Source organism: Cyprinodon tularosa, unplaced genomic scaffold, assembly GCF_016077235.1.
Source record: "Cyprinodon tularosa strain WSP-4 unplaced genomic scaffold, ASM1607723v1 ctg267, whole genome shotgun sequence".
NCBI classification, from domain to species: Eukaryota; Metazoa; Chordata; class Actinopteri; order Cyprinodontiformes; family Cyprinodontidae; genus Cyprinodon; species Cyprinodon tularosa.
Window position 1 is genome coordinate 1228781 of NW_024038971.1, and position 10951 is coordinate 1239731.

A 10951-nucleotide genomic window follows, 5' to 3' on the forward strand; every position below is an offset into this window, starting at 1 on the left:
TCTAACTCAGGACCGTCTTGCTGCAAGAAAACGGTGCTACAAACTGTGCCACCGTGCATTCCTTATTTTGTCAACAGGTATGAAATTATGAAATCTTGTAAGGACAAGAATTTTAAAAATAACTTTTATTTTCCATTATATTTTACAAAATTTGTTTAAAAAAATAGAAAAAATATGCCACATTTTTTGTATATGTTTTTGTTATCACTTTAAGTGAATTTACTGTATTGAATTTATTCCCCTTCACAAACTGATGATTTTCTTAATGGATTCCTAGTCTCCTGCGAAATGCCTTGGACATGACCCCCTTGAAAAAGAAAAACTTTAAAAATAAAAAGCTAATGCAGATATTAACACTTTGAAGCAAAATTGCTAGGAAATTGGACCTACCTAGACCTACCTAGTCTAAAAAAAATTTTTTCTGCTGTATAAAATGACCCTTCATTAACCAAGAACAGCACATTTTTACTCATTAATAGAGGAGAATAAGAATGATTTATTTTAACACAGTTGCCAAACTCACCCATAGCCATAGCTCTGTTGAACTGTCCATCCCACCTGTTCTTAGCAGTAATGATTTTCTGGGATTCTTTATAAATAAGAGAGATTCTATAAAAAAAAAAAAAATAAGATATTTGGAGCCCTTCTAAATGGGATTTGTTTATCTTTTGAAGGTGAGGCAGCATATGAGATAGCCATAGAATCTGAATGTTGATCAGTTGTTCTTTTAGAGTTAGCAAAATTTTGTTTTTATCTAAGCCTTCAACTTGTATATTAGATCCATTTCCAACCAGGTTATTTAAGGAAGTATTCTCTCTGATTTCCAAATCCCTTTTAGTTGTGTCCCTGTTACAAGGATATTTACCTTAGGCTTTAAAGATAGATGTAATTAAACCTTTACATAAGAAACCGTCTTTTGACACAGATCGCTTGGTCAATTATAGACCTATATCCAATCTTCCTTTCTTATCTAAAATTCTTGAGAGAGTAGTTGCCAAACAAGTGTGCGACCACTTACACCATAATGAACTTTTAGAAGAGTTTCAGTCTGGCTTTAGAGCTCATCATAGCACTGAAACGGCTCTGGTGAAAGTCACTAATGATATTCTCATGGCCTTAGATAATGGACTTGTATCTGTACTTATCCTGATAGATCTCAGTGTTGCATTTGACAGAGTTTTATCATAATATTCTTTTTATAGGAATTAAAGGAACAGCACTAGGCTGGTTTAAGTCGTATTTCACTGACAGATTTCTGTTTTTTTCATGTTAATTAAAAATCTTCCTCATACTCCAGGGTTACCTGTGGAGTACCACAGGGATCAGTGTTAGGACCAACTTTAATATATATATGCTCCCAATCGGTAGAATTATTAGACAGCATGGGAATAATTTAATCTGTTATGCTGATGAAGATGAAGCTAACCCATTACATAGATTACAGGCATGTCTTGAAGACATAAAAACCTGGATGACTCTTTCTGCTCCTGAATACAGACAAAACAGAAGTTATAGTCTTTGGACCAGAGTCTTTGAAAAAGAAGCTAATTAGTCAGTCACTTCATTTTGATGGATTTAAATTGAACTCATATAGTAAAGTAAAAAAAAAAAAAATTTGAGTTTTTTTATTATTATTATTTAAATTCCCTATCAAAGAGGTTTCTTGAATTTCCTTCTTTCATCTGCGCAAAATTGCAAAAATTAGAAATATTTATATAGAATAAATAAAACTCGACACATGGTCAATTTCTTCTCATTAAACTGAATGCAAAACAGGCTTTCAACAAGCCATTATGTCTTGCAAAGGTATGTTGGTATATAGGGCTACAAATGAATAAGATTAAAATATGTATTTTTGGTGGGTTTTGTGTTTGCAGAAGGTCAACAATTTGTTGCTGTCTAATGCTAATGAGTGCATCTATCCTCCTTTGCATTGTTTTTCCTTTGCATGTGTTTTTTGTGCTAGTGTGTTAACTTAGTTTTTTTATTTCTGTCAGTAGCTTCTTTATGTTTGCATGACTGTTTGAGTTTGCTTTGACATCATTTATTTGCATGGTGTTTGCACCCTTCTGTAAACTTAATATTTATCTCCAAAGAGTCCTTTTATAAAATGTAGGTTATTAAAATGTATTGGTTATTATTATTGATTGCCAAATTTTGACAATCAAGTTTGTTGATGTCTCTCAAAAAACAAGTGTTTTTGCATTTGGCCCATTTTGAAAGCTTTAGTTGAGTATGACAGAGAAACAGTTATTGAATTGGAGAGAAATATCAGCCATGCTGCCGCTATCAACACCTTTGTTTATAGATGTTGGAGCTTGGCCTGTTGTTCAGTGTAGTCCTGCTCCTCTGACGGCGACTAACTGGTTGTGCTCTCTTTTATCTTCTGACATGGGAGCTGGCTCAGAGCTCGTCTGCCTGGCCGTAGCTGCATGTGGAGCTGGTTGACAGTTGTCTTTCATATATCTTCTTATTTCTGTATGTCTACTTCTGTCTCCTTAAACCCCAACCTCAGCAGATGGTTGTTCACACTGAGCCTCGTTCTGCTGGAGGTTTCTTCCTGTTATAGGGGCATTTTCCTCTCCATCGTTGCTACAGTACATGCATGCTTGGTGTGAGGGATTGCCTGCGAGTCAATGAGTCGAAGCAATCAACTGGTTTTCCTTAGATAAATAAAACTTTAAACCAATCTGGTTGTATGATCTGGATCATGCTGGTGCCTGATATGTTATAAATTGGCGCTTTAGAAATAAACTTAAATCAAATAAATTGAAATCTCAATTTTTCTTTTTCCCTCTCTGTTGTACATCTTACTATTCTCTCAGACTTGATCATATTAAAGCATTTGAAAGACTGATTTTTCTAAACCTGAAGAATGTCCATTATTAGTCAAATAATGAAAATTCAAGAAGTTGGCTAATGTTTTCTTGGGTTTTAAAATCATGCATATATTTTAATAAACACATGCAATACACACAGCTACATATGTTTCTTCTTCTTAGTAGACTCACAAAAACCTTTAAATCAGCAAATTTAGATGCATTGTCTATTCATGTTATGTTCCAGTTATCCACTAATTATTCATTCTGAGTGGTCAGCAAAAAAGACTTTGTAAATAACTATATGCTTTGTGAAGTTTGGGAATTAATTACTCTAAAACAAAGGAACCAGCAACACAGCAGTTGTTCTGCAAAGCACAGGTCTAAGGGATTAGCTGATTTAAGAAAATGTTTTACAAGCCCAACTACTTAAGTAACTAAGTAGTATTTGTCACTCTGCTTTTTATTTATATCCTACCTTGACCAAAAAAAAACCTACATCTTGTAGAGAAAAAAAACACCCTCTATCAATTCAATTATAAACAAATAGAGAAATTCAATGATACAAAGCCCTTTCCAATGTTTTGGATCCCAATAAAGATGCATGCAAAAAGCCTCCTGGTTGCCTTGGGCATTGTAAATATATTGTAACATGGTGGGGGCCAGTTGACTGCAGTATATATATATATATATATATATATATATATATATATATATATATATATATATATATATATATATATATATATATATATATATATATATATATATATATATATATATATATATGTTTTACATGTGAAAGCATATACTCCGCTCTGAGATAAATAAGTTCTATTCTATTTAATATTACCTATGCTTAGAAATACTGCAGTTTGTTGACAAACTGTAACGCCTATGTTGACAAGCACTATTGAAGGAGGTATTACAGCAAGCTGTATAAAACTTATTCAAATTAGCTGCTTTTGTCACCTGCCCAACTGGCTTCAGGAAAAAAGTGTCATTTTTTGGTTAAACTACTTTGGAGAGGATCAAAATTCAAATAGTCATATCTTCTTAACTTATATTTTAACAATGTTGATGTCATTGGAAAGGTTAGACTCCAGTGTTTCAGGATCTGTGAATAACTCAAGACAACCCTGGGTAGACTTTTTCATGATTTTGCTGAGCTGTCATTTTTAGAGTCTACAAATGTCTCTTGCTGCATGATAAATGTAAAAAAGTTCTTTATATTTTACATATTAGTCTAGAATACATTGATAAGACTCATTTTACTCCAAAGCCCAATCTTGCTGGTGTAAAAACCCAAGCGACTAAAGTTAATTTAATATGTAAAAAAACTAATCTAAAATATAATTATTCATATGCCCACTGAAAAGATCATTAACACAAAACAAATTTCGGATTTTTGTATTGATATATAGATGGACAGCTTCTTATATCTAACTCTGGTTAGTTCTAGAAACCCTTTTTTATCTCTTCTTCTTTTTTTCTTTTTATCTCCATTTATCCATCTGGGAACATATCCACGTTTTCATACAGCATTGACCACAGAGCTGGCCTTGGCGTGAGGCTGATGAAAAGCGGCATTGTGGCCCACCCGCAGCCTCTTGTGCTCTCCCAGAGTCTCTTACATCTCACTGAGCCCAGAAAGTTAACAGGCCCTGGCAGGCATCTGAATAAGAGGGAGGTGCAACCCAGATTTCCCTTTTAGGCTCTTGCTGTGATGGAGCTGTAAACACTGGGGCATAATTGGACGACCGGCCGGTGAGAAGCTTGATTTTCATCAGACATTTATTGATGCTCAGAGCCCTGTAAGTTGGAATGGGAAAACATGGTCACACAGGACCTTATAATTTACAGAAACACTGAGAACATAAAGATTTGTCTATTGACAACCTTGGTGGTGTTTAAAATGGTGCAAGGGCCGACATGCTTGATTAACTTCATGCACTGTGTAAGCTTACGACGAATCAAATGCTGTATTGGAAATTAAATCTTGAAAACAATGTTAATTAAATCTATCAGCATGTTTGAATAAATAAGATAAAGGAGTTTAGATTTTATTTTGCCTCTATGGTGTCTTGTATGATTAAAAAGCCTTGACAAAAGCTGGTATTAATTGCTGCAGAGTTGCATATATTTGGTAAATGGTTGAATTGCTTTGCTGTCTGCTATAAGTTAAGACTGAGTTGAAGAGTAAAGTTTCACATTGTAGCGTCACACAAATAAATTGGCCTAAATCTTAGGCTACGTTCACATAGCAGACTACAGTGACCTGTATCTGATCTTTTCATAACAGTCTGAACAACACAGATCCAATGTTTTCCAATGTGACCCAGGCCACTTGGCTATGTGGTCCTGAATTTGTTACGAATCTGATCGTTACAAATGCGATCTGTGTATGACCGGCCAGGTCGCATTCATCCGACGGAATGTCATTAATGCTCAACAAAGGTCAGGATTTTGCGTTTTTCTAAGCAGAAGCTGGAAGAAAAACAACAACCATGGAGGACGATGATGCAGAGAGCAGTCTTTATTTTCACCCATCTTGAAAAGATTGTTTTTTTAATGCACCGGCTGAGGTTGGGATAGAAATTAACGATAGCTAGATGAGCTCCAGCTCTACCATACATGTTTACTTCTGTAAACAGAGAGCACCCTTGCTTGTGATGTCATTGTGTCCTCTACTGCGCATGCGGGACACTTAAGTTGTGTGAATACAGTTCACAGAGTAGAACACATACAATTGGAACAAAAATTGGAATTGAGCATCAAGGCCTGCAGTGTGAACGCAGCCTTAGATGAAAGCTAATGCAGTAAGAAAAAAAAAAAGGCCTTACACATAGATGTATGATGTATGTTACTGTCTTCAGATTCATTTAACAAATACAACAAATAATATTTTGGGAGTCCTTCCGATCAAAATTTTTTTTTTTTTAAGGATTGATCTGTGGTTTCTGCAGCTTTTGGGACTGAAGACCTTTCTTTTTTTTTTACATTTCTTGGAAATAATTTGTAGCACTGTTTCCTTGAAGCAGGACGGTTCTGGTTTGCCGGTCTGGGGGCTTTCTGCATGGAGTATGCATGTTCTCCCTGTGCATGCATCTGTTGTCTCCGGGTACTCTGGCTTCCTCCCGCATTTCAAAAACATGACTATTAATTTATTTGGCTTTAGTCTTGAGTGTGTTTGTGCATGGTTGTATGTCTCTCAATAGTCCTGTGAAAGACTGGCAACCTGAGCTAACATTAAATCAAAAGCTAACAATAAATCTAAAAGATAAAATGTAATACTTGGGGAAGTTGCTTGTCTGCTCATTGATCTTCTCTGCATGTGTTTTATAATGTGGAAACCTTTTAACATTCAGGCCCTTAGTATTTATCCTTCATATTTTTTAAGTGAGAATTTTTGCTTTTAAGATTCAAGTGTCCTCCTGCATCACCCGTGCACTGCTGGAGATAGATCAAGTGCTTTTTTTTTCAATTATGCAGTAATTCTATTAACTGATATGTTTTCTCTTTTTCGTTTTACAGATATTCATTGATTATTTAGACTGGTTTAAAAGAAGTTCAAACAGTAGAATCATTAGAAATATGCTTTACTTATTAAGTTAGGGACACTTTCTAAAATGAGCTTTTCCTTTGAAAATATTTTTTATGGATCGCTTACATCACTTATAAATCTGCTTTCCTGTTTTGGGGAAGGATCAGAGCTAACTGATCTCCTGGACTTGATTGGTGCATTTTTGTCAGCACGCAAAGTATTTAGTGCTGCCTGCTTGATAAATCCTACACGGAAACAATGGATGAATACTTGTAAAACAATTGCAAAAATTTTGCACTTAGTACTTATGAAGAGAGAATTTTCTAAGTGAATGTCCTGGCACTCATCCCGCACACACAGACACAGACACAAGACAAAGCAAAACAAGAAAGTGCATTCATGGCATAGTTTATTGCAGTGTGACCACATAAGGTCATATCATGGCTTTTGCTTTTTTTAGACTGGTTATCAGACTTTTGAGTTCTAAGAAATGTGAGCCAACGTCTTGCTTTAGGTGATAATGTAATAGCAGTAATACAGGGGAATAAATGTTGTATTTACTAATGTTCTTACAGTAAAACACCATATCTACAGTATTTTAGCTAAACATTTGTTTTCCCAACTCCACATATCGTAGAGGGCCCAGATATAAAACACCCAAACAGTTTGACTGTATTCCCATAGAACATTTTTTACTTCCCCATCTGGAAATACCCGAAATGCTATAATAAACCTAGAAAGTCCCTGTTGATTAATGGTCAGCCTTTGGTAATGAAAAATATATCTCCCACCGCAATTCAATTGAATCTCTCTGTTTTATTCAAGTTACAGAGTAGAAAGGGTATAAAATCAAGTCTAAGGAAGTTGGATGGAACATATGAGAATTATGCAGTTGATTTTTATGTAATAACATCTTAAAATAGCTGTCTGACTTCATATGCAACAAGGAAGCCCTTGTGAAAACTTTTAGTTAACACTCTAACAGATGGCTTGTAAAGCACAAGAAGAAATTCCTTATAAAGTGAAGGTATGCATTTTCGCCAAAACATCGTCAAACATTTTACACGGCTGAGTCATTGTGTAGGTCTGCCCCTGAGGAGACTTTATTGGCCAAGCTATTCCTGGACACTTGTCAGATCCCACTATAACCTCCCTCTAGTCACTTTTCATTACTGCTCACATTCAAGAACTCACATAGCACACAGTGTTGCACATGTTCTAGTGTATAGCATGTTAAAGGTCTCTGTGATCGGAACTGCTCCCTTACATGGCCCAGTAATTCCATAAGCCTTTAGCTAATGCTTCTAGTAATGTCACAGCTCCTTTTTCCTTTGCCATCATGATTGTCTGACCAGTGATCCAACATAAGCTCATTGGTCTTTCCTGCAATTTGTTCAGCGATAGACCTTAGCTGGATAAAGGGATGTATTATTTCAGCTTTTCCCTCCAACTATAGTTGAGATCCACTGTGAAAATGGCAGCTACATCCATTACAGCAGCAGGTCAAAGTGGTATAAATTAAGGGTAAGGTTTCACAAAGGAAATGGGACACATACAAGAGGTCAGTGCAGAATAAGCTGAAAATGCAGTGTCCTTGAAATAAAGAAAAGTTATAATGGCATGCTTTTTTATAACAGCAATTCAGTTTCCAACATGAAAAATGAAAAAATATTGTCAAATACATTCCCCTTGATACATGTATCCACTAATTTCTTGTAATGGCTGCTGCAGAACATCCAACTGTTTTCCCATGTTAGTCATTGCTATAACTGAAAACTAAATGAGTACCAGGCAACATCCAGAACTTTTAGTATCAAATATTCAAATATCTCTGCCAGATTGACTCCAACACATGGGTTTCCAAAGTAGCAAATGGAATATTAATATATAAATGAATTTCATTATTAAGTGCCATAAAGATGAATTTCCATCAGGGGAAGTGTCGTTTTGGCAAGGCCATTAATCAACTCTTTCTCGAGGTGAATGGACACACTCGAGCTTTAACAGCTGTTGGGCTGGGCCTAGTTTCACATTGTGGCAGTGAACGCACTGCCAGTCAGCCAAGCACACTCTGGGCTAGCACTGCATAAAAGAGTGTGTATGTGTGGATGTATGCTCCAGCCTTTATAACAGTATAAGGCGAATTTTTCCAATTTTACTTTGTGAGTACTATTCACTACTGTTACAGGTTAGGTTTACCAGGACTATTATGTGAACTGGGTTGAGGTGAGGTCAGGTTAAGGGTATGGCTCAGGGTCAAAGAAATCAACAGTGAAAAAAACATAATGAAAGTAATGTGTGACTGCAGAGTCCTTGTAGAGATAGGAAGCCGTGGTATGCATTTGTGTGCATCTGTGTAAAAAGCTGACAGTCAGGCACACCTGCAAGATGTGGTAAGACTTGCCTCATCAAATCTCTTGAAACCATGCCTTGCAGGCACAAAAGAGCACACTGAAAGTGCAGTCAGTTAGTCAGCTGATCAGGAAGTATGTGTTTCTTTCTTTTTTTTTTTTTTGCAGAACTGCCATTGAGAGTACATTATCACAAAGTCACAGCTGTACTCTGATCATGCTGCAGACTTCATACAAAGTAAACAAAGCAAGCATTATTTAAAAGAACTGTGAATAACCCACAAGCACAAACAACTTAGGCATAATAATAACTGACTATGAAGCAGGGATATATATCCCCTTACAAAAGCATGCATACCCGCACAACTTTTTCAGACTTTGCATTGTTGCAACTGCATACTTAAATTTTTTTTAATTAAATTTTAAGTGGGTAAATAAGTAAAATTTCAGGAGTTTTCAAATATTTACAAATTTTCTTTTACAAATTACAAATCCCCAAAGTGTTGGATGCATTAATACTCAGTGCCCCTAGTTTAATACTTTGTAATGACATTTTTATCTGCAAGTACAGCTGCAAGTCTATTTCTTTCCCGCTTTTGCACATCAGGATCTCAAATATTTGACCATTCTTGTTTGCAAATTGCTCAGCTTCAGCCAGATTGGATCCACAGCTTTAGTAAACAATAGTTTTTAAGTGTGCACAAATTCTCAGTTATATTTAGATATTGACCATGTGAGATTTTGCATTACATTTGCACCAAAGCTAAAAAGCTTAAAGGAATAGTACACCCAAAACATGATTAGCCTTCATTTTCTACTCACCCCCATGCTGAACAAAACTCTGGAGTACTTTTTTGATATCTCAAATGCATCTGGAGATCTGGGAGGCTTCTTGCTGTCTGCTGACATTCAAATAATGGAGGTCTATTGTGCCCGAGACAGAAAGGTCCACAAAAGTCCACAAAAACGTGTCAATATTCCTCCATACTGCTCGTCCAATGTAATCCAAGTGTCCTGAGTGGGTAGCATCCAGAATTTACTCGAAACGAAGTCATTTAGAACGTTTTAGAGCCTAAACAGTAGTGTATAGGATTTCCTAATAGCGCCCCCATGCGCGCTCACGATTCTACGGAAGCCGGCAGACCAAACCGGAAGGAAGTGCGCATTCAGCGTCTGCTCTGCCGATAATGCAAGCGTAGAAGAAGAAATGTGCTGTTTACCTGTGCAAAGAAAGAAACAACGAAAGAAAAATGTCTGAGGACTTCAGTGTTGAGGAAGAGCATGAGTTCTTTGCCGAGCTGAATGCGCTGGTTTGGTCTGCCGGCTTCCGTAGCGCCGTGAGCGCGCATGGGGGCGCTATTAGGAAATCCTATACACTACTGTTTATGCTCTAAAAACATTCTAAATGACTTCGTTTCGAGTAAATTATGGACGCTACCCACTCAGGACACTTGGAATACATTGGACGAGCAGTATGGAGGAATATTGACACGTTTTTATGGACTTTTATGGACCTTTCTGTCTCGGGCGCCATAGACCTCCATTATTTGAATGTCAGCAGACAGCAAGAAGCCTCCCAGATCTCCAGATGCATTTGAGATATCAAAAAAGTACTCCAGAGTGTTGTTCAGCATGGGGGGTGAGTAGAAAATGAAGGCTAATCATGTTTTGGGTGTACTATTCCTTTAAGGGTTTCATCTGAGTAGAGAATTTTCTTCCCCAATGATTTTCTCCCCAACTTTCATGGTCTATGGTACATCTCAACCAACGAGTGTTTTGGCAACATTACAAGCTGATAATAATATATTACAGTTTGTTGTTTTATTGAGATAAAATGTAGAAGTATTTACTGGCATAAAAATTTTTTTTGCAAAATGTTGAGATAATGTACTTCCCCAGTTCACTAAGACCCACATCTTACATTGTGTGAACGGACATAGAGTTCATAAATAAGTGCACTTTAGCTCAAAGACATTCCCTCAAAGGATGAGATGAATGTTTCCTACTTGAATAAAAATCCCATTTTGCTTGACTGAGCTGAGAGCATTGACCACAGTGCCACAGGCAGATTGTCAAGGTTTGTGAGCGAACGAACTTCACATGACATGTCGCTTTCATATCGCACTGTTATCCGACTCATTCACCTGCCGTTGTTCTCATCAGCGTTGCAAATTTCGCTTCCTTTTTTTCTTTTTTCATTTTGGGACTTGGGGATGGGTGGACTCTTGTTTTGTTTC